This window comes from Ambystoma mexicanum, chromosome 6p (assembly GCF_040938575.1).
Source record: "Ambystoma mexicanum isolate Mex_15411 chromosome 6p, UKY_AmexF1_1, whole genome shotgun sequence".
In the NCBI taxonomy this organism is placed as follows: domain Eukaryota; kingdom Metazoa; phylum Chordata; class Amphibia; order Caudata; family Ambystomatidae; genus Ambystoma; species Ambystoma mexicanum.
This window is the reverse complement of record NC_090935.1, coordinates 31,170,313-31,196,997: the sequence shown is the minus strand read 5'-3', so window position 1 is coordinate 31,196,997 and position 26,685 is coordinate 31,170,313. Positions and strand designations below refer to the sequence as shown.

Sequence of the window (26,685 nt, the reverse complement as noted above, 5' to 3'; positions counted from 1 at the left end):
CAGGGAACGGCTCAGCCTCTGCTTCGTGGCCTAACCCAGCCTGGTCCTTCTCCAACCATCTGGGAGCTGTCCAAAAGCCGGTGGGCCTGGCGGAATGGGCTCCCAGCAGGCCCTGGCTGACTGGTGATTTGCATACACACAGACACACGCACGCACACTCTCTCTCGTGCTATCTGCTGCCTTTCAGACCCTGCCACCCCTCGCTTGCTTTAAAGGAGCAGTTGGCGAATGACACTGAGCAAAGAATGCACAAGTGGGTAAAGAGATCACACACCTAGAGGCAGCCAGCTCTCATGAAGAGTAGGGCCTAGAAGCAGTGAAGCTTGAGGGGCTGTGCGCTCTTTGCCATGAGCCCCTAGAGGCGGGTCATATAGAAAGCGCTATATAGAAATGAGCAGCCAGCAGAGGACAAGGCAGCCGCTCTCGGTGCAGCACAGCACAGAGAGGATCAAGAGAAACGGGAAGGGCTTCCGCGGCAGCGAGCAAGCACAAGACCAGCACGGGAGCGGGGCCCCTTTTATTCTGTCAATAAAAGGTATTTCTCTCCTGGCACGCACGTGTCTAAAAATATGGAACGCTTCACGAATTTGCGTGTCATCCTTGCGCAGGGGCCATGCTAATCTTCTCTGTATCGTTCCAATTTTAGTATATGTGCTGCCGAAGCGAGCACACACTTGGGGCTGAACTGGCCAGTGTATAAAAGCCAGCACATCGGCTGCCTATTGACCTAGGTTGACTTGTTATGCTCTAACTTTGGCAAGAAACTGTTTGGTTCTGGGGCCGATATGGAACCAAGAGGCAAAGACCAACGACCCAAGCTTCCTCGCTGCTGGTTTGGCCCAAAAGGAAAGGTTCCGTGTGCTTGGCTATTGCAATGCAGGAAGAAAGGATCATGGTCCAGGCTGCATGCAAAGTGGCACCTCCCGTCATAATGCCTGGGTGATGGGTGCTGTGTGCCTGGACGCATCACAATAGTCCCACAAGCCAGAGAAAAGCCAGAGGGCCTGTGAGGGTTTGCTTGGGGGGGGCCCTGTTGAATTCCAGGATAGGCAAGGTGAGGCAGCGGCCTAGTGCGCGGACCCCCGAGAGCCCCGGATTGCTGCTGCCCCCGCCTTCAAGCCAGAGATGCATTTTCAAACCGATGTAAGTTTACGTTTGGCTGCTGGCTTCAGCGACAGTGGCTTCAAAGTCCCGCCGGGACTGCTTTCCTTTGGTAGGGCCAGGAAGCCTCTTACAACAGGTATTGGCTGCCTGTCGCCTGCTTTTATCAACTGTGCCAGGACGTGAGCCTTGTGTGTTACAAAATCAGGACAGCAGGCATTGCAGTGGCTCCTGCTTCAGAAAGGCACCTTGAAGAACAGCACTAGGAGCTAACGGAGGGCACCAGGGGTATGGGGGCCAGTGGTGCAATGGATAAGGCGCCTGACTAGGAGTCAGAAGGTTGTGGGTTCCACTGCCATCCGGCTGGGCTCCCAACTCTGTGCTTTGTTTCTTTGAATTACATTTAAATTCCCTTGGCCTTCACTGCTCGCAATAGACTTTTGATTTTATGTGGGGCGGGCCCGGTTGCACAGCAAGGAAACACCAGGCGCCATCTCGAAGCACCACCAGTAGGGGTCCCTCCAGAAGGCCCCAACAAGCAGCAGATGATTTCTATGCATGTGTGCGTCCTGTCCTTCAATGGGTGGGGGTTGGCTTGTGTTGGACACAGTCCCAGGGCAGCCCTTCACGTCCCTGATCGGCCACGATCGGCCAGAGACCTCTCTGTGAGCGCCGCAGGCGAGCCTTCTCGGGACCTCAGCAACTGAGGGGCACATTTCCAAATGAGGGAGACATTTCCAGAAAGCGCACCAGGGAACGGCTCAGCCTCTGCTTCGTGGCCTAACCCAGCCTGGTCCTTCTCCAACCATCTGGGAGCTGTCCAAAAGCCGGTGGGCCTGGCGGAATGGGCTCCCAGCAGGCCCTGGCTGACTGGTGATTTGCATACACACAGACACACGCACGCACACTCTCTCTCGTGCTATCTGCTGCCTTTCAGACCCTGCCACCCCTCGCTTGCTTTAAAGGAGCAGTTGGCGAATGACACTGAGCAAAGAATGCACAAGTGGGTAAAGAGATCACACACCTAGAGGCAGCCAGCTCTCATGAAGAGTAGGGCCTAGAAGCAGTGAAGCTTGAGGGGCTGTGCGCTCTTTGCCATGAGCCCCTAGAGGCGGGTCATATAGAAAGCGCTATATAGAAATGAGCAGCCAGCAGAGGACAAGGCAGCCGCTCTCGGTGCAGCACAGCACAGAGAGGATCAAGAGAAACGGGAAGGGCTTCCGCGGCAGCGAGCAAGCACAAGACCAGCACGGGAGCGGGGCCCCTTTTATTCTGTCAATAAAAGGTATTTCTCTCCTGGCACGCACGTGTCTAAAAATATGGAACGCTTCACGAATTTGCGTGTCATCCTTGCGCAGGGGCCATGCTAATCTTCTCTGTATCGTTCCAATTTTAGTATATGTGCTGCCGAAGCGAGCACACACTTGGGGCTGAACTGGCCAGTGTATAAAAGCCAGCACATCGGCTGCCTATTGACCTAGGTTGACTTGTTATGCTCTAACTTTGGCAAGAAACTGTTTGGTTCTGGGGCCGATATGGAACCAAGAGGCAAAGACCAACGACCCAAGCTTCCTCGCTGCTGGTTTGGCCCAAAAGGAAAGGTTCCGTGTGCTTGGCTATTGCAATGCAGGAAGAAAGGATCATGGTCCAGGCTGCATGCAAAGTGGCACCTCCCGTCATAATGCCTGGGTGATGGGTGCTGTGTGCCTGGACGCATCACAATAGTCCCACAAGCCAGAGAAAAGCCAGAGGGCCTGTGAGGGTTTGCTTGGGGGGGGCCCTGTTGAATTCCAGGATAGGCAAGGTGAGGCAGCGGCCTAGTGCGCGGACCCCCGAGAGCCCCGGATTGCTGCTGCCCCCGCCTTCAAGCCAGAGATGCATTTTCAAACCGATGTAAGTTTACGTTTGGCTGCTGGCTTCAGCGACAGTGGCTTCAAAGTCCCGCCGGGACTGCTTTCCTTTGGTAGGGCCAGGAAGCCTCTTACAACAGGTATTGGCTGCCTGTCGCCTGCTTTTATCAACTGTGCCAGGACGTGAGCCTTGTGTGTTACAAAATCAGGACAGCAGGCATTGCAGTGGCTCCTGCTTCAGAAAGGCACCTTGAAGAACAGCACTAGGAGCTAACGGAGGGCACCAGGGGTATGGGGGCCAGTGGTGCAATGGATAAGGCGCCTGACTAGGAGTCAGAAGGTTGTGGGTTCCACTGCCATCCGGCTGGGCTCCCAACTCTGTGCTTTGTTTCTTTGAATTACATTTAAATTCCCTTGGCCTTCACTGCTCGCAATAGACTTTTGATTTTATGTGGGGCGGGCCCGGTTGCACAGCAAGGAAACACCAGGCGCCATCTCGAAGCACCACCAGTAGGGGTCCCTCCAGAAGGCCCCAACAAGCAGCAGATGATTTCTATGCATGTGTGCGTCCTGTCCTTCAATGGGTGGGGGTTGGCTTGTGTTGGACACAGTCCCAGGGCAGCCCTTCACGTCCCTGATCGGCCACGATCGGCCAGAGACCTCTCTGTGAGCGCCGCAGGCGAGCCTTCTCGGGACCTCAGCAACTGAGGGGCACATTTCCAAATGAGGGAGACATTTCCAGAAAGCGCACCAGGGAACGGCTCAGCCTCTGCTTCGTGGCCTAACCCAGCCTGGTCCTTCTCCAACCATCTGGGAGCTGTCCAAAAGCCGGTGGGCCTGGCGGAATGGGCTCCCAGCAGGCCCTGGCTGACTGGTGATTTGCATACACACAGACACACGCACGCACACTCTCTCTCGTGCTATCTGCTGCCTTTCAGACCCTGCCACCCCTCGCTTGCTTTAAAGGAGCAGTTGGCGAATGACACTGAGCAAAGAATGCACAAGTGGGTAAAGAGATCACACACCTAGAGGCAGCCAGCTCTCATGAAGAGTAGGGCCTAGAAGCAGTGAAGCTTGAGGGGCTGTGCGCTCTTTGCCATGAGCCCCTAGAGGCGGGTCATATAGAAAGCGCTATATAGAAATGAGCAGCCAGCAGAGGACAAGGCAGCCGCTCTCGGTGCAGCACAGCACAGAGAGGATCAAGAGAAACGGGAAGGGCTTCCGCGGCAGCGAGCAAGCACAAGACCAGCACGGGAGCGGGGCCCCTTTTATTCTGTCAATAAAAGGTATTTCTCTCCTGGCACGCACGTGTCTAAAAATATGGAACGCTTCACGAATTTGCGTGTCATCCTTGCGCAGGGGCCATGCTAATCTTCTCTGTATCGTTCCAATTTTAGTATATGTGCTGCCGAAGCGAGCACACACTTGGGGCTGAACTGGCCAGTGTATAAAAGCCAGCGCATCGGCTGCCTATTGACCTAGGTTGACTTGTTATGCTCTAACTTTGGCAAGAAACTGTTTGGTTCTGGGGCCGGTATGGAACCAAGAGGCAAAGACCAACGACCCAAGCTTCCTCGCTGCTGGTTTGGCCCAAAAGGAAAGGTTCCGTGTGCTTGGCTATTGCAATGCAGGAAGAAAGGATCATGGTCCAGGCTGCATGCAAAGTGGCACCTCCCGTCATAATGCCTGGGTGATGGGTGCTGTGTGCCTGGACGCATCACAATAGTCCCACAAGCCAGAGAAAAGCCAGAGGGCCTGTGAGGGTTTGCTTGGGGGGGGCCCTGTTGAATTCCAGGATAGGCAAGGTGAGGCAGCGGCCTAGTGCGCGGACCCCCGAGAGCCCCGGATTGCTGCTGCCCCCGCCTTCAAGCCAGAGATGCATTTTCAAACCGATGTAAGTTTACGTTTGGCTGCTGGCTTCAGCGACGGTGGCTTCAAAGTCCCGCCGGGTCTGCTTTCCTTTGGTAGGGCCAGGAAGCCTCTTACAACAGGTAATGGCTGCCTGTCGCCTGCTTTTATCAACTGTGCCAGGACGTGAGGCTTGTGTGTTACAAAATCAGGACAGCAGGCATTGCAGTGGCTCCTGCTTCAGAAAGGCACCTTGAAGAACAGCACTAGGAGCTAACGGAGGGCACCAGGGGTATGGGGGGCCAGTGGTGCAATGGATAAGGCGCCTGACTAGGAGTCAGAAGGTTGTGGGTTCCACTGCCATCCGGCTGGGCTCCCAACTCTGTGCTTTGTTTCTTTGAATTACATTTAAATTCCCTTGGCCTTCACTGCTCGCAATAGACTTTTGATTTTATGTGGGGCGGGCCCGGTTGCACAGCAAGGAAACACCAGGCGCCATCTCGAAGCACCACCAGTAGGGGTCCCTCCAGACCGCCCCAACAAGCAGCAGATGATTTCTATGCATGTGTGCGTCCTGTCCTTCAATGGGTGGGGGTTGGCTTGTGTTGGACACAGTCCCAGGGCAGCCCTTCACGTCCCTGATCGGCCACGATCGGCCAGAGACCTCTCTTGTGAGCGCCGCAGGCGAGCCTTCTCGGGACCTCAGCAACTGAGGGGCACATTTCCAAATGAGGGAGACATTTCCAGAAAGCGCACCAGGGAACGGCTCAGCCTCTGCTTCGTGGCCTAACCCAGCCTGGTCCTTCTCCAACCATCTGGGAGCTGTCCAAAAGCCGGTGGGCCTGGCGGAATGGGCTCCCAGCAGGCCCTGGCTGACTGGTGATTTGCATACACACAGACACACGCACGCACGCACACTCTCTCTCGTGCTATCTGCTGCCTTTCAGACCCTGCCACCCCTCGCTTGCTTTAAAGGAGCAGTTGGCGAATGACACTGAGCAAAGAATGCACAAGTGGGTAAAGAGATCACACACCTAGAGGCAGCCAGCTCTCATGAAGAGTAGGGCCTAGAAGCAGTGAAGCTTGAGGGGCTGTGCGCTCTTTGCCATGAGCCCCTAGAGGCGGATCATATAGAAAGCGCTATATAGAAATGAGCAGCCAGCAGAGGACAAGGCAGCCGCTCTCGGTGCAGCACAGCACAGAGAGGATCAAGAGAAACGGGAAGGGCTTCCGCGGCAGCGAGCAAGCACAAGACCAGCACGGGAGCGGGGCCCCTTTTATTCTGTCAATAAAAGGTATTTCTCTCCTGGCACGCACGTGTCTAAAAATATGGAACGCTTCACGAATTTGCGTGTCATCCTTGCGCAGGGGCCATGCTAATCTTCTCTGTATCGTTCCAATTTTAGTATATGTGCTGCCGAAGCGAGCACACACTTGGGGCTGAACTGGCCAGTGTATAAAAGCCAGCGCATCGGCTGCCTATTGACCTAGGTTGACTTGTTATGCTCTAACTTTGGCAAGAAACTGTTTGGTTCTGGGGCCGATATGGAACCAAGAGGCAAAGACCAACGACCCAAGCTTCCTCGCTGCTGGTTTGGCCCAAAAGGAAAGGTTCCGTGTGCTTGGCTATTGCAATGCAGGAAGAAAGGATCATGGTCCAGGCTGCATGCAAAGTGGCACCTCCCGTCATAATGCCTGGGTGATGGGTGCTGTGTGCCTGGACGCATCACAATAGTCCCACAAGCCAGAGAAAAGCCAGAGGGCCTGTGAGGGTTTGCTTGGGGGGGGCCCTGTTGAATTCCAGGATAGGCAAGGTGAGGCAGCGGCCTAGTGCGCGGACCCCCGAGAGCCCCGGATTGCTGCTGCCCCCGCCTTCAAGCCAGAGATGCATTTTCAAACCGATGTAAGTTTACGTTTGGCTGCTGGCTTCAGCGACGGTGGCTTCAAAGTCCCGCCGGGACTGCTTTCCTTTGGTAGGGCCAGGAAGCCTCTTACAACAGGTATTGGCTGCCTGTCGCCTGCTTTTATCAACTGTGCCAGGACGTGAGCCTTGTGTGTTACAAAATCAGGACAGCAGGCATTGCAGTGGCTCCTGCTTCAGAAAGGCACCTTGAAGAACAGCACTAGGAGCTAACGGAGGGCACCAGGGGTATGGGGGCCAGTGGTGCAATGGATAAGGCGCCTGACTAGGAGTCAGAAGGTTGTGGGTTCCACTGCCATCCGGCTGGGCTCCCAACTCTGTGCTTTGTTTCTTTGAATTACATTTAAATTCCCTTGGCCTTCACTGCTCGCAATAGACTTTTGATTTTATGTGGGGCGGGCCCGGTTGCACAGCAAGGAAACACCAGGCGCCATCTCGAAGCACCACCAGTAGGGGTCCCTCCAGAAGGCCCCAACAAGCAGCAGATGATTTCTATGCATGTGTGCGTCCTGTCCTTCAATGGGTGGGGGTTGGCTTGTGTTGGACACAGTCCCAGGGCAGCCCTTCACGTCCCTGATCGGCCACGATCGGCCAGAGACCTCTCTGTGAGCGCCGCAGGCGAGCCTTCTCGGGACCTCAGCAACTGAGGGGCACATTTCCAAATGAGGGAGACATTTCCAGAAAGCGCACCAGGGAACGGCTCAGCCTCTGCTTCGTGGCCTAACCCAGCCTGGTCCTTCTCCAACCATCTGGGAGCTGTCCAAAAGCCGGTGGGCCTGGCGGAATGGGCTCCCAGCAGGCCCTGGCTGACTGGTGATTTGCATACACACAGACACACGCACGCACACTCTCTCTCGTGCTATCTGCTGCCTTTCAGACCCTGCCACCCCTCTCTTGCTTTAAAGGAGCAGTTGGCGAATGACACTGAGCAAAGAATGCACAAGTGGGTAAAGAGATCACACACCTAGAGGCAGCCAGCTCTCATGAAGAGTAGGGCCTAGAAGCAGTGAAGCTTGAGGGGCTGTGCGCTCTTTGCCATGAGCCCCTAGAGGCGGGTCATATAGAAAGCGCTATATAGAAATGAGCAGCCAGCAGAGGACAAGGCAGCCGCTCTCGGTGCAGCACAGCACAGAGAGGATCAAGAGAAACGGGAAGGGCTTCCGCGGCAGCGAGCAAGCACAAGACGAGCACGGGAGCGGGGCCCCTTTTATTCTGTCAATAAAAGGTATTTCTCTCCTGGCACGCACGTGTCTAAAAATATGGAACGCTTCACGAATTTGCGTGTCATCCTTGCGCAGGGGCCATGCTAATCTTCTCTGTATCGTTCCAATTTTAGTATATGTGCTGCCGAAGCGAGCACACACTTGGGGCTGAACTGGCCAGTGTATAAAAGCCAGCACATCGGCTGCCTATTGACCTAGGTTGACTTGTTATGCTCTAACTTTGGCAAGAAACTGTTTGGTTCTGGGGCCGATATGGAACCAAGAGGCAAAGACCAACGACCCAAGCTTCCTCGCTGCTGGTTTGGCCCAAAAGGAAAGGTTCCGTGTGCTTGGCTATTGCAATGCAGGAAGAAAGGATCATGGTCCAGGCTGCATGCAAAGTGGCACCTCCCGTCATAATGCCTGGGTGATGGGTGCTGTGTGCCTGGACGCATCACAATAGTCCCACAAGCCAGAGAAAAGCCAGAGGGCCTGTGAGGGTTTGCTTGGGGGGGGCCCTGTTGAATTCCAGGATAGGCAAGGTGAGGCAGCGGCCTAGTGCGCGGACCCCCGAGAGCCCCGGATTGCTGCTGCCCCCGCCTTCAAGCCAGAGATGCATTTTCAAACCGATGTAAGTTTACGTTTGGCTGCTGGCTTCAGCGACAGTGGCTTCAAAGTCCCGCCGGGACTGCTTTCCTTTGGTAGGGCCAGGAAGCCTCTTACAACAGGTATTGGCTGCCTGTCGCCTGCTTTTATCAACTGTGCCAGGACGTGAGCCTTGTGTGTTACAAAATCAGGACAGCAGGCATTGCAGTGGCTCCTGCTTCAGAAAGGCACCTTGAAGAACAGCACTAGGAGCTAACGGAGGGCACCAGGGGTATGGGGGCCAGTGGTGCAATGGATAAGGCGCCTGACTAGGAGTCAGAAGGTTGTGGGTTCCACTGCCATCCGGCTGGGCTCCCAACTCTGTGCTTTGTTTCTTTGAATTACATTTAAATTCCCTTGGCCTTCACTGCTCGCAATAGACTTTTGATTTTATGTGGGGCGGGCCCGGTTGCACAGCAAGGAAACACCAGGCGCCATCTCGAAGCACCACCAGTAGGGGTCCCTCCAGAAGGCCCCAACAAGCAGCAGATGATTTCTATGCATGTGTGCGTCCTGTCCTTCAATGGGTGGGGGTTGGCTTGTGTTGGACACAGTCCCAGGGCAGCCCTTCACGTCCCTGATCGGCCACGATCGGCCAGAGACCTCTCTGTGAGCGCCGCAGGCGAGCCTTCTCGGGACCTCAGCAACTGAGGGGCACATTTCCAAATGAGGGAGACATTTCCAGAAAGCGCACCAGGGAACGGCTCAGCCTCTGCTTCGTGGCCTAACCCAGCCTGGTCCTTCTCCAACCATCTGGGAGCTGTCCAAAAGCCGGTGGGCCTGGCGGAATGGGCTCCCAGCAGGCCCTGGCTGACTGGTGATTTGCATACACACAGACACACGCACGCACACTCTCTCTCGTGCTATCTGCTGCCTTTCAGACCCTGCCACCCCTCGCTTGCTTTAAAGGAGCAGTTGGCGAATGACACTGAGCAAAGAATGCACAAGTGGGTAAAGAGATCACACACCTAGAGGCAGCCAGCTCTCATGAAGAGTAGGGCCTAGAAGCAGTGAAGCTTGAGGGGCTGTGCGCTCTTTGCCATGAGCCCCTAGAGGCGGGTCATATAGAAAGCGCTATATAGAAATGAGCAGCCAGCAGAGGACAAGGCAGCCGCTCTCGGTGCAGCACAGCACAGAGAGGATCAAGAGAAACGGGAAGGGCTTCCGCGGCAGCGAGCAAGCACAAGACCAGCACGGGAGCGGGGCCCCTTTTATTCTGTCAATAAAAGGTATTTCTCTCCTGGCACGCACGTGTCTAAAAATATGGAACGCTTCACGAATTTGCGTGTCATCCTTGCGCAGGGGCCATGCTAATCTTCTCTGTATCGTTCCAATTTTAGTATATGTGCTGCCGAAGCGAGCACACACTTGGGGCTGAACTGGCCAGTGTATAAAAGCCAGCACATCGGCTGCCTATTGACCTAGGTTGACTTGTTATGCTCTAACTTTGGCAAGAAACTGTTTGGTTCTGGGGCCGATATGGAACCAAGAGGCAAAGACCAACGACCCAAGCTTCCTCGCTGCTGGTTTGGCCCAAAAGGAAAGGTTCCGTGTGCTTGGCTATTGCAATGCAGGAAGAAAGGATCATGGTCCAGGCTGCATGCAAAGTGGCACCTCCCGTCATAATGCCTGGGTGATGGGTGCTGTGTGCCTGGACGCATCACAATAGTCCCACAAGCCAGAGAAAAGCCAGAGGGCCTGTGAGGGTTTGCTTGGGGGGGGCCCTGTTGAATTCCAGGATAGGCAAGGTGAGGCAGCGGCCTAGTGCGCGGACCCCCGAGAGCCCCGGATTGCTGCTGCCCCCGCCTTCAAGCCAGAGATGCATTTTCAAACCGATGTAAGTTTACGTTTGGCTGCTGGCTTCAGCGACGGTGGCTTCAAAGTCCCGCCGGGACTGCTTTCCTTTGGTAGGGCCAGGAAGCCTCTTACAACAGGTATTGGCTGCCTGTCGCCTGCTTTTATCAACTGTGCCAGGACGTGAGCCTTGTGTGTTACAAAATCAGGACAGCAGGCATTGCAGTGGCTCCTGCTTCAGAAAGGCACCTTGAAGAACAGCACTAGGAGCTAACGGAGGGCACCAGGGGTATGGGGGCCAGTGGTGCAATGGATAAGGCGCCTGACTAGGAGTCAGAAGGTTGTGGGTTCCACTGCCATCCGGCTGGGCTCCCAACTCTGTGCTTTGTTTCTTTGAATTACATTTAAATTCCCTTGGCCTTCACTGCTCGCAATAGACTTTTGATTTTATGTGGGGCGGGCCCGGTTGCACAGCAAGGAAACACCAGGCGCCATCTCGAAGCACCACCAGTAGGGGTCCCTCCAGAAGGCCCCAACAAGCAGCAGATGATTTCTATGCATGTGTGCGTCCTGTCCTTCAATGGGTGGGGGTTGGCTTGTGTTGGACACAGTCCCAGGGCAGCCCTTCACGTCCCTGATCGGCCACGATCGGCCAGAGACCTCTCTGTGAGCGCCGCAGGCGAGCCTTCTCGGGACCTCAGCAACTGAGGGGCACATTTCCAAATGAGGGAGACATTTCCAGAAAGCGCACCAGGGAACGGCTCAGCCTCTGCTTCGTGGCCTAACCCAGCCTGGTCCTTCTCCAACCATCTGGGAGCTGTCCAAAAGCCGGTGGGCCTGGCGGAATGGGCTCCCAGCAGGCCCTGGCTGACTGGTGATTTGCATACACACAGACACACGCACGCACACTCTCTCTCGTGCTATCTGCTGCCTTTCAGACCCTGCCACCCCTCGCTTGCTTTAAAGGAGCAGTTGGCGAATGACACTGAGCAAAGAATGCACAAGTGGGTAAAGAGATCACACACCTAGAGGCAGCCAGCTCTCATGAAGAGTAGGGCCTAGAAGCAGTGAAGCTTGAGGGGCTGTGCGCTCTTTGCCATGAGCCCCTAGAGGCGGGTCATATAGAAAGCGCTATATAGAAATGAGCAGCCAGCAGAGGACAAGGCAGCCGCTCTCGGTGCAGCACAGCACAGAGAGGATCAAGAGAAACGGGAAGGGCTTCCGCGGCAGCGAGCAAGCACAAGACCAGCACGGGAGCGGGGCCCCTTTTATTCTGTCAATAAAAGGTATTTCTCTCCTGGCACGCACGTGTCTAAAAATATGGAACGCTTCACGAATTTGCGTGTCATCCTTGCGCAGGGGCCATGCTAATCTTCTCTGTATCGTTCCAATTTTAGTATATGTGCTGCCGAAGCGAGCACACACTTGGGGCTGAACTGGCCAGTGTATAAAAGCCAGCGCATCGGCTGCCTATTGACCTAGGTTGACTTGTTATGCTCTAACTTTGGCAAGAAACTGTTTGGTTCTGGGGCCGGTATGGAACCAAGAGGCAAAGACCAACGACCCAAGCTTCCTCGCTGCTGGTTTGGCCCAAAAGGAAAGGTTCCGTGTGCTTGGCTATTGCAATGCAGGAAGAAAGGATCATGGTCCAGGCTGCATGCAAAGTGGCACCTCCCGTCATAATGCCTGGGTGATGGGTGCTGTGTGCCTGGACGCATCACAATAGTCCCACAAGCCAGAGAAAAGCCAGAGGGCCTGTGAGGGTTTGCTTGGGGGGGGCCCTGTTGAATTCCAGGATAGGCAAGGTGAGGCAGCGGCCTAGTGCGCGGACCCCCGAGAGCCCCGGATTGCTGCTGCCCCCGCCTTCAAGCCAGAGATGCATTTTCAAACCGATGTAAGTTTACGTTTGGCTGCTGGCTTCAGCGACGGTGGCTTCAAAGTCCCGCCGGGTCTGCTTTCCTTTGGTAGGGCCAGGAAGCCTCTTACAACAGGTAATGGCTGCCTGTCGCCTGCTTTTATCAACTGTGCCAGGACGTGAGGCTTGTGTGTTACAAAATCAGGACAGCAGGCATTGCAGTGGCTCCTGCTTCAGAAAGGCACCTTGAAGAACAGCACTAGGAGCTAACGGAGGGCACCAGGGGTATGGGGGGCCAGTGGTGCAATGGATAAGGCGCCTGACTAGGAGTCAGAAGGTTGTGGGTTCCACTGCCATCCGGCTGGGCTCCCAACTCTGTGCTTTGTTTCTTTGAATTACATTTAAATTCCCTTGGCCTTCACTGCTCGCAATAGACTTTTGATTTTATGTGGGGCGGGCCCGGTTGCACAGCAAGGAAACACCAGGCGCCATCTCGAAGCACCACCAGTAGGGGTCCCTCCAGACCGCCCCAACAAGCAGCAGATGATTTCTATGCATGTGTGCGTCCTGTCCTTCAATGGGTGGGGGTTGGCTTGTGTTGGACACAGTCCCAGGGCAGCCCTTCACGTCCCTGATCGGCCACGATCGGCCAGAGACCTCTCTTGTGAGCGCCGCAGGCGAGCCTTCTCGGGACCTCAGCAACTGAGGGGCACATTTCCAAATGAGGGAGACATTTCCAGAAAGCGCACCAGGGAACGGCTCAGCCTCTGCTTCGTGGCCTAACCCAGCCTGGTCCTTCTCCAACCATCTGGGAGCTGTCCAAAAGCCGGTGGGCCTGGCGGAATGGGCTCCCAGCAGGCCCTGGCTGACTGGTGATTTGCATACACACAGACACACGCACGCACGCACACTCTCTCTCGTGCTATCTGCTGCCTTTCAGACCCTGCCACCCCTCGCTTGCTTTAAAGGAGCAGTTGGCGAATGACACTGAGCAAAGAATGCACAAGTGGGTAAAGAGATCACACACCTAGAGGCAGCCAGCTCTCATGAAGAGTAGGGCCTAGAAGCAGTGAAGCTTGAGGGGCTGTGCGCTCTTTGCCATGAGCCCCTAGAGGCGGATCATATAGAAAGCGCTATATAGAAATGAGCAGCCAGCAGAGGACAAGGCAGCCGCTCTCGGTGCAGCACAGCACAGAGAGGATCAAGAGAAACGGGAAGGGCTTCCGCGGCAGCGAGCAAGCACAAGACCAGCACGGGAGCGGGGCCCCTTTTATTCTGTCAATAAAAGGTATTTCTCTCCTGGCACGCACGTGTCTAAAAATATGGAACGCTTCACGAATTTGCGTGTCATCCTTGCGCAGGGGCCATGCTAATCTTCTCTGTATCGTTCCAATTTTAGTATATGTGCTGCCGAAGCGAGCACACACTTGGGGCTGAACTGGCCAGTGTATAAAAGCCAGCGCATCGGCTGCCTATTGACCTAGGTTGACTTGTTATGCTCTAACTTTGGCAAGAAACTGTTTGGTTCTGGGGCCGATATGGAACCAAGAGGCAAAGACCAACGACCCAAGCTTCCTCGCTGCTGGTTTGGCCCAAAAGGAAAGGTTCCGTGTGCTTGGCTATTGCAATGCAGGAAGAAAGGATCATGGTCCAGGCTGCATGCAAAGTGGCACCTCCCGTCATAATGCCTGGGTGATGGGTGCTGTGTGCCTGGACGCATCACAATAGTCCCACAAGCCAGAGAAAAGCCAGAGGGCCTGTGAGGGTTTGCTTGGGGGGGGCCCTGTTGAATTCCAGGATAGGCAAGGTGAGGCAGCGGCCTAGTGCGCGGACCCCCGAGAGCCCCGGATTGCTGCTGCCCCCGCCTTCAAGCCAGAGATGCATTTTCAAACCGATGTAAGTTTACGTTTGGCTGCTGGCTTCAGCGACGGTGGCTTCAAAGTCCCGCCGGGACTGCTTTCCTTTGGTAGGGCCAGGAAGCCTCTTACAACAGGTATTGGCTGCCTGTCGCCTGCTTTTATCAACTGTGCCAGGACGTGAGCCTTGTGTGTTACAAAATCAGGACAGCAGGCATTGCAGTGGCTCCTGCTTCAGAAAGGCACCTTGAAGAACAGCACTAGGAGCTAACGGAGGGCACCAGGGGTATGGGGGCCAGTGGTGCAATGGATAAGGCGCCTGACTAGGAGTCAGAAGGTTGTGGGTTCCACTGCCATCCGGCTGGGCTCCCAACTCTGTGCTTTGTTTCTTTGAATTACATTTAAATTCCCTTGGCCTTCACTGCTCGCAATAGACTTTTGATTTTATGTGGGGCGGGCCCGGTTGCACAGCAAGGAAACACCAGGCGCCATCTCGAAGCACCACCAGTAGGGGTCCCTCCAGAAGGCCCCAACAAGCAGCAGATGATTTCTATGCATGTGTGCGTCCTGTCCTTCAATGGGTGGGGGTTGGCTTGTGTTGGACACAGTCCCAGGGCAGCCCTTCACGTCCCTGATCGGCCACGATCGGCCAGAGACCTCTCTGTGAGCGCCGCAGGCGAGCCTTCTCGGGACCTCAGCAACTGAGGGGCACATTTCCAAATGAGGGAGACATTTCCAGAAAGCGCACCAGGGAACGGCTCAGCCTCTGCTTCGTGGCCTAACCCAGCCTGGTCCTTCTCCAACCATCTGGGAGCTGTCCAAAAGCCGGTGGGCCTGGCGGAATGGGCTCCCAGCAGGCCCTGGCTGACTGGTGATTTGCATACACACAGACACACGCACGCACACTCTCTCTCGTGCTATCTGCTGCCTTTCAGACCCTGCCACCCCTCGCTTGCTTTAAAGGAGCAGTTGGCGAATGACACTGAGCAAAGAATGCACAAGTGGGTAAAGAGATCACACACCTAGAGGCAGCCAGCTCTCATGAAGAGTAGGGCCTAGAAGCAGTGAAGCTTGAGGGGCTGTGCGCTCTTTGCCATGAGCCCCTAGAGGCGGGTCATATAGAAAGCGCTATATAGAAATGAGCAGCCAGCAGAGGACAAGGCAGCCGCTCTCGGTGCAGCACAGCACAGAGAGGATCAAGAGAAACGGGAAGGGCTTCCGCGGCAGCGAGCAAGCACAAGACGAGCACGGGAGCGGGGCCCCTTTTATTCTGTCAATAAAAGGTATTTCTCTCCTGGCACGCACGTGTCTAAAAATATGGAACGCTTCACGAATTTGCGTGTCATCCTTGCGCAGGGGCCATGCTAATCTTCTCTGTATCGTTCCAATTTTAGTATATGTGCTGCCGAAGCGAGCACACACTTGGGGCTGAACTGGCCAGTGTATAAAAGCCAGCACATCGGCTGCCTATTGACCTAGGTTGACTTGTTATGCTCTAACTTTGGCAAGAAACTGTTTGGTTCTGGGGCCGATATGGAACCAAGAGGCAAAGACCAACGACCCAAGCTTCCTCGCTGCTGGTTTGGCCCAAAAGGAAAGGTTCCGTGTGCTTGGCTATTGCAATGCAGGAAGAAAGGATCATGGTCCAGGCTGCATGCAAAGTGGCACCTCCCGTCATAATGCCTGGGTGATGGGTGCTGTGTGCCTGGACGCATCACAATAGTCCCACAAGCCAGAGAAAAGCCAGAGGGCCTGTGAGGGTTTGCTTGGGGGGGGCCCTGTTGAATTCCAGGATAGGCAAGGTGAGGCAGCGGCCTAGTGCGCGGACCCCCGAGAGCCCCGGATTGCTGCTGCCCCCGCCTTCAAGCCAGAGATGCATTTTCAAACCGATGTAAGTTTACGTTTGGCTGCTGGCTTCAGCGACAGTGGCTTCAAAGTCCCGCCGGGACTGCTTTCCTTTGGTAGGGCCAGGAAGCCTCTTACAACAGGTATTGGCTGCCTGTCGCCTGCTTTTATCAACTGTGCCAGGACGTGAGCCTTGTGTGTTACAAAATCAGGACAGCAGGCATTGCAGTGGCTCCTGCTTCAGAAAGGCACCTTGAAGAACAGCACTAGGAGCTAACGGAGGGCACCAGGGGTATGGGGGCCAGTGGTGCAATGGATAAGGCGCCTGACTAGGAGTCAGAAGGTTGTGGGTTCCACTGCCATCCGGCTGGGCTCCCAACTCTGTGCTTTGTTTCTTTGAATTACATTTAAATTCCCTTGGCCTTCACTGCTCGCAATAGACTTTTGATTTTATGTGGGGCGGGCCCGGTTGCACAGCAAGGAAACACCAGGCGCCATCTCGAAGCACCACCAGTAGGGGTCCCTCCAGAAGGCCCCAACAAGCAGCAGATGATTTCTATGCATGTGTGCGTCCTGTCCTTCAATGGGTGGGGGTTGGCTTGTGTTGGACACAGTCCCAGGGCAGCCCTTCACGTCCCTGATCGGCCACGATCGGCCAGAGACCTCTCTGTGAGCGCCGCAGGCGAGCCTTCTCGGGACCTCAGCAACTGAGGGGCACATTTCCAAATGAGGGAGACATTTCCAGAAAGCGCACCAGGGAACGGCTCAGCCTCTGCTTCGTGGCCTAACCCAGCCTGGTCCTTCTCCAACCATCTGGGAGCTGTCCAAAAGCCGGTGGGCCTGGCGGAATGGGCTCCCAGCAGGCCCTGGCTGACTGGTGATTTGCATACACACAGACACACGCACGCACACTCTCTCTCGTGCTATCTGCTGCCTTTCAGACCCTGCCACCCCTCGCTTGCTTTAAAGGAGCAGTTGGCGAATGACACTGAGCAAAGAATGCACAAGTGGGTAAAGAGATCACACACCTAGAGGCAGCCAGCTCTCATGAAGAGTAGGGCCTAGAAGCAGTGAAGCTTGAGGGGCTGTGCGCTCTTTGCCATGAGCCCCTAGAGGCGGGTCATATAGAAAGCGCTATATAGAAATGAGCAGCCAGCAGAGGACAAGGCAGCCGCTCTCGGTGCAGCACAGCACAGAGAGGATCAAGAGAAACGGGAAGGGCTTCCGCGGCAGCGAGCAAGCACAAGACCAGCACGGGAGCGGGGCCCCTTTTATTCTGTCAATAAAAGGTATTTCTCTCCTGGCACGCACGTGTCTAAAAATATGGAACGCTTCACGAATTTGCGTGTCATCCTTGCGCAGGGGCCATGCTAATCTTCTCTGTATCGTTCCAATTTTAGTATATGTGCTGCCGAAGCGAGCACACACTTGGGGCTGAACTGGCCAGTGTATAAAAGCCAGCGCATCGGCTGCCTATTGACCTAGGTTGACTTGTTATGCTCTAACTTTGGCAAGAAACTGTTTGGTTCTGGGGCCGGTATGGAACCAAGAGGCAAAGACCAACGACCCAAGCTTCCTCGCTGCTGGTTTGGCCCAAAAGGAAAGGTTCCGTGTGCTTGGCTATTGCAATGCAGGAAGAAAGGATCATGGTCCAGGCTGCATGCAAAGTGGCACCTCCCGTCATAATGCCTGGGTGATGGGTGCTGTGTGCCTGGACGCATCACAATAGTCCCACAAGCCAGAGAAAAGCCAGAGGGCCTGTGAGGGTTTGCTTGGGGGGGGCCCTGTTGAATTCCAGGATAGGCAAGGTGAGGCAGCGGCCTAGTGCGCGGACCCCCGAGAGCCCCGGATTGCTGCTGCCCCCGCCTTCAAGCCAGAGATGCATTTTCAAACCGATGTAAGTTTACGTTTGGCTGCTGGCTTCAGCGACGGTGGCTTCAAAGTCCCGCCGGGTCTGCTTTCCTTTGGTAGGGCCAGGAAGCCTCTTACAACAGGTAATGGCTGCCTGTCGCCTGCTTTTATCAACTGTGCCAGGACGTGAGGCTTGTGTGTTACAAAATCAGGACAGCAGGCATTGCAGTGGCTCCTGCTTCAGAAAGGCACCTTGAAGAACAGCACTAGGAGCTAACGGAGGGCACCAGGGGTATGGGGGGCCAGTGGTGCAATGGATAAGGCGCCTGACTAGGAGTCAGAAGGTTGTGGGTTCCACTGCCATCCGGCTGGGCTCCCAACTCTGTGCTTTGTTTCTTTGAATTACATTTAAATTCCCTTGGCCTTCACTGCTCGCAATAGACTTTTGATTTTATGTGGGGCGGGCCCGGTTGCACAGCAAGGAAACACCAGGCGCCATCTCGAAGCACCACCAGTAGGGGTCCCTCCAGACCGCCCCAACAAGCAGCAGATGATTTCTATGCATGTGTGCGTCCTGTCCTTCAATGGGTGGGGGTTGGCTTGTGTTGGACACAGTCCCAGGGCAGCCCTTCACGTCCCTGATCGGCCACGATCGGCCAGAGACCTCTCTTGTGAGCGCCGCAGGCGAGCCTTCTCGGGACCTCAGCAACTGAGGGGCACATTTCCAAATGAGGGAGACATTTCCAGAAAGCGCACCAGGGAACGGCTCAGCCTCTGCTTCGTGGCCTAACCCAGCCTGGTCCTTCTCCAACCATCTGGGAGCTGTCCAAAAGCCGGTGGGCCTGGCGGAATGGGCTCCCAGCAGGCCCTGGCTGACTGGTGATTTGCATACACACAGACACACGCACGCACGCACACTCTCTCTCGTGCTATCTGCTGCCTTTCAGACCCTGCCACCCCTCGCTTGCTTTAAAGGAGCAGTTGGCGAATGACACTGAGCAAAGAATGCACAAGTGGGTAAAGAGATCACACACCTAGAGGCAGCCAGCTCTCATGAAGAGTAGGGCCTAGAAGCAGTGAAGCTTGAGGGGCTGTGCGCTCTTTGCCATGAGCCCCTAGAGGCGGATCATATAGAAAGCGCTATATAGAAATGAGCAGCCAGCAGAGGACAAGGCAGCCGCTCTCGGTGCAGCACAGCACAGAGAGGATCAAGAGAAACGGGAAGGGCTTCCGCGGCAGCGAGCAAGCACAAGACCAGCACGGGAGCGGGGCCCCTTTTATTCTGTCAATAAAAGGTATTTCTCTCCTGGCACGCACGTGTCTAAAAATATGGAACGCTTCACGAATTTGCGTGTCATCCTTGCGCAGGGGCCATGCTAATCTTCTCTGTATCGTTCCAATTTTAGTATATGTGCTGCCGAAGCGAGCACACACTTGGGGCTGAACTGGCCAGTGTATAAAAGCCAGCGCATCGGCTGCCTATTGACCTAGGTTGACTTGTTATGCTCTAACTTTGGCAAGAAACTGTTTGGTTCTGGGGCCGATATGGAACCAAGAGGCAAAGACCAACGACCCAAGCTTCCTCGCTGCTGGTTTGGCCCAAAAGGAAAGGTTCCGTGTGCTTGGCTATTGCAATGCAGGAAGAAAGGATCATGGTCCAGGCTGCATGCAAAGTGGCACCTCCCGTCATAATGCCTGGGTGATGGGTGCTGTGTGCCTGGACGCATCACAATAGTCCCACAAGCCAGAGAAAAGCCAGAGGGCCTGTGAGGGTTTGCTTGGGGGGGGCCCTGTTGAATTCCAGGATAGGCAAGGTGAGGCAGCGGCCTAGTGCGCGGACCCCCGAGAGCCCCGGATTGCTGCTGCCCCCGCCTTCAAGCCAGAGATGCATTTTCAAACCGATGTAAGTTTACGTTTGGCTGCTGGCTTCAGCGACGGTGGCTTCAAAGTCCCGCCGGGACTGCTTTCCTTTGGTAGGGCCAGGAAGCCTCTTACAACAGGTATTGGCTGCCTGTCGCCTGCTTTTATCAACTGTGCCAGGACGTGAGCCTTGTGTGTTACAAAATCAGGACAGCAGGCATTGCAGTGGCTCCTGCTTCAGAAAGGCACCTTGAAGAACAGCACTAGGAGCTAACGGAGGGCACCAGGGGTATGGGGGCCAGTGGTGCAATGGATAAGGCGCCTGACTAGGAGTCAGAAGGTTGTGGGTTCCACTGCCATCCGGCTGGGCTCCCAACTCTGTGCTTTGTTTCTTTGAATTACATTTAAATTCCCTTGGCCTTCACTGCTCGCAATAGACTTTTGATTTTATGTGGGGCGGGCCCGGTTGCACAGCAAGGAAACACCAGGCGCCATCTCGAAGCACCACCAGTAGGGGTCCCTCCAGAAGGCCCCAACAAGCAGCAGATGATTTCTATGCATGTGTGCGTCCTGTCCTTCAATGGGTGGGGGTTGGCTTGTGTTGGACACAGTCCCAGGGCAGCCCTTCACGTCCCTGATCGGCCACGATCGGCCAGAGACCTCTCTGTGAGCGCCGCAGGCGAGCCTTCTCGGGACCTCAGCAACTGAGGGGCACATTTCCAAATGAGGGAGACATTTCCAGAAAGCGCACCAGGGAACGGCTCAGCCTCTGCTTCGTGGCCTAACCCAGCCTGGTCCTTCTCCAACCATCTGGGAGCTGTCCAAAAGCCGGTGGGCCTGGCGGAATGGGCTCCCAGCAGGCCCTGGCTGACTGGTGATTTGCATACACACAGACACACGCACGCACACTCTCTCTCGTGCTATCTGCTGCCTTTCAGACCCTGCCACCCCTCGCTTGCTTTAAAGGAGCAGTTGGCGAATGACACTGAGCAAAGAATGCACAAGTGGGTAAAGAGATCACACACCTAGAGGCAGCCAGCTCTCATGAAGAGTAGGGCCTAGAAGCAGTGAAGCTTGAGGGGCTGTGCGCTCTTTGCCATGAGCCCCTAGAGGCGGGTCATATAGAAAGCGCTATATAGAAATGAGCAGCCAGCAGAGGACAAGGCAGCCGCTCTCGGTGCAGCACAGCACAGAGAGGATCAAGAGAAACGGGAAGGGCTTCCGCGGCAGCGAGCAAGCACAAGACGAGCACGGGAGCGGGGCCCCTTTTATTCTGTCAATAAAAGGTATTTCTCTCCTGGCACGCACGTGTCTAAAAATATGGAACGCTTCACGAATTTGCGTGTCATCCTTGCGCAGGGGCCATGCTAATCTTCTCTGTATCGTTCCAATTTTAGTATATGTGCTGCCGAAGCGAGCACACACTTGGGGCTGAACTGGCCAGTGTATAAAAGCCAGCACATCGGCTGCCTATTGACCTAGGTTGACTTGTTATGCTCTAACTTTGGCAAGAAACTGTTTGGTTCTGGGGCCGATATGGAACCAAGAGGCAAAGACCAACGACCCAAGCTTCCTCGCTGCTGGTTTGGCCCAAAAGGAAAGGTTCCGTGTGCTTGGCTATTGCAATGCAGGAAGAAAGGATCATGGTCCAGGCTGCATGCAAAGTGGCACCTCCCGTCATAATGCCTGGGTGATGGGTGCTGTGTGCCTGGACGCATCACAATAGTCCCACAAGCCAGAGAAAAGCCAGAGGGCCTGTGAGGGTTTGCTTGGGGGGGGCCCTGTTGAATTCCAGGATAGGCAAGGTGAGGCAGCGGCCTAGTGCGCGGACCCCCGAGAGCCCCGGATTGCTGCTGCCCCCGCCTTCAAGCCAGAGATGCATTTTCAAACCGATGTAAGTTTACGTTTGGCTGCTGGCTTCAGCGACAGTGGCTTCAAAGTCCCGCCGGGACTGCTTTCCTTTGGTAGGGCCAGGAAGCCTCTTACAACAGGTATTGGCTGCCTGTCGCCTGCTTTTATCAACTGTGCCAGGACGTGAGCCTTGTGTGTTACAAAATCAGGACAGCAGGCATTGCAGTGGCTCCTGCTTCAGAAAGGCACCTTGAAGAACAGCACTAGGAGCTAACGGAGGGCACCAGGGGTATGGGGGCCAGTGGTGCAATGGATAAGGCGCCTGACTAGGAGTCAGAAGGTTGTGGGTTCCACTGCCATCCGGCTGGGCTCCCAACTCTGTGCTTTGTTTCTTTGAATTACATTTAAATTCCCTTGGCCTTCACTGCTCGCAATAGACTTTTGATTTTATGTGGGGCGGGCCCGGTTGCACAGCAAGGAAACACCAGGCGCCATCTCGAAGCACCACCAGTAGGGGTCCCTCCAGAAGGCCCCAACAAGCAGCAGATGATTTCTATGCATGTGTGCGTCCTGTCCTTCAATGGGTGGGGGTTGGCTTGTGTTGGACACAGTCCCAGGGCAGCCCTTCACGTCCCTGATCGGCCACGATCGGCCAGAGACCTCTCTGTGAGCGCCGCAGGCGAGCCTTCTCGGGACCTCAGCAACTGAGGGGCACATTTCCAAATGAGGGAGACATTTCCAGAAAGCGCACCAGGGAACGGCTCAGCCTCTGCTTCGTGGCCTAACCCAGCCTGGTCCTTCTCCAACCATCTGGGAGCTGTCCAAAAGCCGGTGGGCCTGGCGGAATGGGCTCCCAGCAGGCCCTGGCTGACTGGTGATTTGCATACACACAGACACACGCACGCACACTCTCTCTCGTGCTATCTGCTGCCTTTCAGACCCTGCCACCCCTCGCTTGCTTTAAAGGAGCAGTTGGCGAATGACACTGAGCAAAGAATGCACAAGTGGGTAAAGAGATCACACACCTAGAGGCAGCCAGCTCTCATGAAGAGTAGGGCCTAGAAGCAGTGAAGCTTGAGGGGCTGTGCGCTCTTTGCCATGAGCCCCTAGAGGCGGGTCATATAGAAAGCGCTATATAGAAATGAGCAGCCAGCAGAGGACAAGGCAGCCGCTCTCGGTGCAGCACAGCACAGAGAGGATCAAGAGAAACGGGAAGGGCTTCCGCGGCAGCGAGCAAGCACAAGACCAGCACGGGAGCGGGGCCCCTTTTATTCTGTCAATAAAAGGTATTTCTCTCCTGGCACGCACGTGTCTAAAAATATGGAACGCTTCACGAATTTGCGTGTCATCCTTGCGCAGGGGCCATGCTAATCTTCTCTGTATCGTTCCAATTTTAGTATATGTGCTGCCGAAGCGAGCACACACTTGGGGCTGAACTGGCCAGTGTATAAAAGCCAGCACATCGGCTGCCTATTGACCTAGGTTGACTTGTTATGCTCTAACTTTGGCAAGAAACTGTTTGGTTCTGGGGCCGATATGGAACCAAGAGGCAAAGACCAACGACCCAAGCTTCCTCGCTGCTGGTTTGGCCCAAAAGGAAAGGTTCCGTGTGCTTGGCTATTGCAATGCAGGAAGAAAGGATCATGGTCCAGGCTGCATGCAAAGTGGCACCTCCCGTCATAATGCCTGGGTGATGGGTGCTGTGTGCCTGGACGCATCACAATAGTCCCACAAGCCAGAGAAAAGCCAGAGGGCCTGTGAGGGTTTGCTTGGGGGGGGCCCTGTTGAATTCCAGGATAGGCAAGGTGAGGCAGCGGCCTAGTGCGCGGACCCCCGAGAGCCCCGGATTGCTGCTGCCCCCGCCTTCAAGCCAGAGATGCATTTTCAAACCGATGTAAGTTTACGTTTGGCTGCTGGCTTCAGCGACAGTGGCTTCAAAGTCCCGCCGGGACTGCTTTCCTTTGGTAGGGCCAGGAAGCCTCTTACAACAGGTATTGGCTGCCTGTCGCCTGCTTTTATCAACTGTGCCAGGACGTGAGCCTTGTGTGTTACAAAATCAGGACAGCAGGCATTGCAGTGGCTCCTGCTTCAGAAAGGCACCTTGAAGAACAGCACTAGGAGCTAACGGAGGGCACCAGGGGTATGGGGGCCAGTGGTGCAATGGATAAGGCGCCTGACTAGGAGTCAGAAGGTTGTGGGTTCCACTGCCATCCGGCTGGGCTCCCAACTCTGTGCTTTGTTTCTTTGAATTACATTTAAATTCCCTTGGCCTTCACTGCTCGCAATAGACTTTTGATTTTATGTGGGGCGGGCCCGGTTGCACAGCAAGGAAACACCAGGCGCCATCTCGAAGCACCACCAGTAGGGGTCCCTCCAGAAGGCCCCAACAAGCAGCAGATGATTTCTATGCATGTGTGCGTCCTGTCCTTCAATGGGTGGGGGTTGGCTTGTGTTGGACACAGTCCCAGGGCAGCCCTTCACGTCCCTGATCGGCCACGATCGGCCAGAGACCTCTCTGTGAGCGCCGCAGGCGAGCCTTCTCGGGACCTCAGCAACTGAGGGGCACATTTCCAAATGAGGGAGACATTTCCAGAAAGCGCACCAGGGAACGGCTCAGCCTCTGCTTCGTGGCCTAACCCAGCCTGGTCCTTCTCCAACCATCTGGGAGCTGTCCAAAAGCCGGTGGGCCTGGCGGAATGGGCTCCCAGCAGGCCCTGGCTGACTGGTGATTTGCATACACACAGACACACGCACGCACACTCTCTCTCGTGCTATCTGCTGCCTTTCAGACCCTGCCACCCCTCGCTTGCTTTAAAGGAGCAGTTGGCGAATGACACTGAGCAAAGAATGCACAAGTGGGTAAAGAGATCACACACCTAGAGGCAGCCAGCTCTCATGAAGAGTAGGGCCTAGAAGCAGTGAAGCTTGAGGGGCTGTGCGCTCTTTGCCATGAGCCCCTAGAGGCGGGTCATATAGAAAGCGCTATATAGAAATGAGCAGCCAGCAGAGGACAAGGCAGCCGCTCTCGGTGCAGCACAGCACAGAGAGGATCAAGAGAAACGGGAAGGGCTTCCGCGGCAGCGAGCAAGCACAAGACCAGCACGGGAGCGGGGCCCCTTTTATTCTGTCAATAAAAGGTATTTCTCTCCTGGCACGCACGTGTCTAAAAATATGGAACGCTTCACGAATTTGCGTGTCATCCTTGCGCAGGGGCCATGCTAATCTTCTCTGTATCGTTCCAATTTTAGTATATGTGCTGCCGAAGCGAGCACACACTTGGGGCTGAACTGGCCAGTGTATAAAAGCCAGCGCATCGGCTGCCTATTGACCTAGGTTGACTTGTTATGCTCTAACTTTGGCAAGAAACTGTTTGGTTCTGGGGCCGGTATGGAACCAAGAGGCAAAGACCAACGACCCAAGCTTCCTCGCTGCTGGTTTGGCCCAAAAGGAAAGGTTCCGTGTGCTTGGCTATTGCAATGCAGGAAGAAAGGATCATGGTCCAGGCTGCATGCAAAGTGGCACCTCCCGTCATAATGCCTGGGTGATGGGTGCTGTGTGCCTGGACGCATCACAATAGTCCCACAAGCCAGAGAAAAGCCAGAGGGCCTGTGAGGGTTTGCTTGGGGGGGGCCCTGTTGAATTCCAGGATAGGCAAGGTGAGGCAGCGGCCTAGTGCGCGGACCCCCGAGAGCCCCGGATTGCTGCTGCCCCCGCCTTCAAGCCAGAGATGCATTTTCAAACCGATGTAAGTTTACGTTTGGCTGCTGGCTTCAGCGACGGTGGCTTCAAAGTCCCGCCGGGTCTGCTTTCCTTTGGTAGGGCCAGGAAGCCTCTTACAACAGGTAATGGCTGCCTGTCGCCTGCTTTTATCAACTGTGCCAGGACGTGAGGCTTGTGTGTTACAAAATCAGGACAGCAGGCATTGCAGTGGCTCCTGCTTCAGAAAGGCACCTTGAAGAACAGCACTAGGAGCTAACGGAGGGCACCAGGGGTATGGGGGGCCAGTGGTGCAATGGATAAGGCGCCTGACTAGGAGTCAGAAGGTTGTGGGTTCCACTGCCATCCGGCTGGGCTCCCAACTCTGTGCTTTGTTTCTTTGAATTACATTTAAATTCCCTTGGCCTTCACTGCTCGCAATAGACTTTTGATTTTATGTGGGGCGGGCCCGGTTGCACAGCAAGGAAACACCAGGCGCCATCTCGAAGCACCACCAGTAGGGGTCCCTCCAGACCGCCCCAACAAGCAGCAGATGATTTCTATGCATGTGTGCGTCCTGTCCTTCAATGGGTGGGGGTTGGCTTGTGTTGGACACAGTCCCAGGGCAGCCCTTCACGTCCCTGATCGGCCACGATCGGCCAGAGACCTCTCTTGTGAGCGCCGCAGGCGAGCCTTCTCGGGACCTCAGCAACTGAGGGGCACATTTCCAAATGAGGGAGACATTTCCAGAAAGCGCACCAGGGAACGGCTCAGCCTCTGCTTCGTGGCCTAACCCAGCCTGGTCCTTCTCCAACCATCTGGGAGCTGTCCAAAAGCCGGTGGGCCTGGCGGAATGGGCTCCCAGCAGGCCCTGGCTGACTGGTGATTTGCATACACACAGACACACGCACGCACGCACACTCTCTCTCGTGCTATCTGCTGCCTTTCAGACCCTGCCACCCCTCGCTTGCTTTAAAGGAGCAGTTGGCGAATGACACTGAGCAAAGAATGCACAAGTGGGTAAAGAGATCACACACCTAGAGGCAGCCAGCTCTCATGAAGAGTAGGGCCTAGAAGCAGTGAAGCTTGAGGGGCTGTGCGCTCTTTGCCATGAGCCCCTAGAGGCGGATCATATAGAAAGCGCTATATAGAAATGAGCAGCCAGCAGAGGACAAGGCAGCCGCTCTCGGTGCAGCACAGCACAGAGAGGATCAAGAGAAACGGGAAGGGCTTCCGCGGCAGCGAGCAAGCACAAGACCAGCACGGGAGCGGGGCCCCTTTTATTCTGTCAATAAAAGGTATTTCTCTCCTGGCACGCACGTGTCTAAAAATATGGAACGCTTCACGAATTTGCGTGTCATCCTTGCGCAGGGGCCATGCTAATCTTCTCTGTATCGTTCCAATTTTAGTATATGTGCTGCCGAAGCGAGCACACACTTGGGGCTGAACTGGCCAGTGTATAAAAGCCAGCGCATCGGCTGCCTATTGACCTAGGTTGACTTGTTATGCT

The 26,685-nt window shown here is 55.2% G+C and overlaps 15 non-coding genes across 15 annotated transcripts; all 15 read right to left on the bottom strand.

Moving 5' to 3' along the window:
* Positions 1-563: 563 nt before the first annotated feature.
* Positions 564-670, bottom strand: LOC138512198 (U6 spliceosomal RNA). The gene has a single exon (XR_011281057.1). It is a non-coding gene; the product is annotated as a U6 spliceosomal RNA (small nuclear RNA).
* Positions 671-2,414: 1,744 nt separating this feature from the next.
* On the bottom strand, positions 2,415-2,521 carry LOC138512197 (U6 spliceosomal RNA). The gene has a single exon (XR_011281056.1). It is a non-coding gene; the product is annotated as a U6 spliceosomal RNA (small nuclear RNA).
* Positions 2,522-4,265: 1,744 nt separating this feature from the next.
* Positions 4,266-4,372, bottom strand: LOC138512196 (U6 spliceosomal RNA). The gene has a single exon (XR_011281055.1). It is a non-coding gene; the product is annotated as a U6 spliceosomal RNA (small nuclear RNA).
* A 1,750-nt stretch (positions 4,373-6,122) lies between these two features.
* LOC138512195 (U6 spliceosomal RNA) lies at positions 6,123-6,229 on the bottom strand. The gene has a single exon (XR_011281054.1). It is a non-coding gene; the product is annotated as a U6 spliceosomal RNA (small nuclear RNA).
* Positions 6,230-7,973: 1,744 nt separating this feature from the next.
* LOC138512194 (U6 spliceosomal RNA) lies at positions 7,974-8,080 on the bottom strand. Its single transcript, XR_011281053.1, has one exon. It is a non-coding gene; the product is annotated as a U6 spliceosomal RNA (small nuclear RNA).
* Positions 8,081-9,824: 1,744 nt separating this feature from the next.
* On the bottom strand, positions 9,825-9,931 carry LOC138512192 (U6 spliceosomal RNA). The gene has a single exon (XR_011281052.1). It is a non-coding gene; the product is annotated as a U6 spliceosomal RNA (small nuclear RNA).
* Positions 9,932-11,675: 1,744 nt separating this feature from the next.
* On the bottom strand, positions 11,676-11,782 carry LOC138512191 (U6 spliceosomal RNA). Its single transcript, XR_011281051.1, has one exon. It is a non-coding gene; the product is annotated as a U6 spliceosomal RNA (small nuclear RNA).
* A 1,750-nt stretch (positions 11,783-13,532) lies between these two features.
* Positions 13,533-13,639, bottom strand: LOC138512190 (U6 spliceosomal RNA). Its single transcript, XR_011281050.1, has one exon. It is a non-coding gene; the product is annotated as a U6 spliceosomal RNA (small nuclear RNA).
* A 1,744-nt stretch (positions 13,640-15,383) lies between these two features.
* LOC138512188 (U6 spliceosomal RNA) lies at positions 15,384-15,490 on the bottom strand. Its single transcript, XR_011281048.1, has one exon. It is a non-coding gene; the product is annotated as a U6 spliceosomal RNA (small nuclear RNA).
* A 1,744-nt stretch (positions 15,491-17,234) lies between these two features.
* On the bottom strand, positions 17,235-17,341 carry LOC138512187 (U6 spliceosomal RNA). The gene has a single exon (XR_011281047.1). It is a non-coding gene; the product is annotated as a U6 spliceosomal RNA (small nuclear RNA).
* A 1,750-nt stretch (positions 17,342-19,091) lies between these two features.
* On the bottom strand, positions 19,092-19,198 carry LOC138512186 (U6 spliceosomal RNA). Its single transcript, XR_011281046.1, has one exon. It is a non-coding gene; the product is annotated as a U6 spliceosomal RNA (small nuclear RNA).
* Positions 19,199-20,942: 1,744 nt separating this feature from the next.
* LOC138512185 (U6 spliceosomal RNA) lies at positions 20,943-21,049 on the bottom strand. Its single transcript, XR_011281045.1, has one exon. It is a non-coding gene; the product is annotated as a U6 spliceosomal RNA (small nuclear RNA).
* Positions 21,050-22,793: 1,744 nt separating this feature from the next.
* Positions 22,794-22,900, bottom strand: LOC138512184 (U6 spliceosomal RNA). The gene has a single exon (XR_011281044.1). It is a non-coding gene; the product is annotated as a U6 spliceosomal RNA (small nuclear RNA).
* Positions 22,901-24,644: 1,744 nt separating this feature from the next.
* Positions 24,645-24,751, bottom strand: LOC138512183 (U6 spliceosomal RNA). Its single transcript, XR_011281043.1, has one exon. It is a non-coding gene; the product is annotated as a U6 spliceosomal RNA (small nuclear RNA).
* A 1,750-nt stretch (positions 24,752-26,501) lies between these two features.
* On the bottom strand, positions 26,502-26,608 carry LOC138512181 (U6 spliceosomal RNA). The gene has a single exon (XR_011281042.1). It is a non-coding gene; the product is annotated as a U6 spliceosomal RNA (small nuclear RNA).
* Positions 26,609-26,685: the final 77 nt, after the last annotated feature.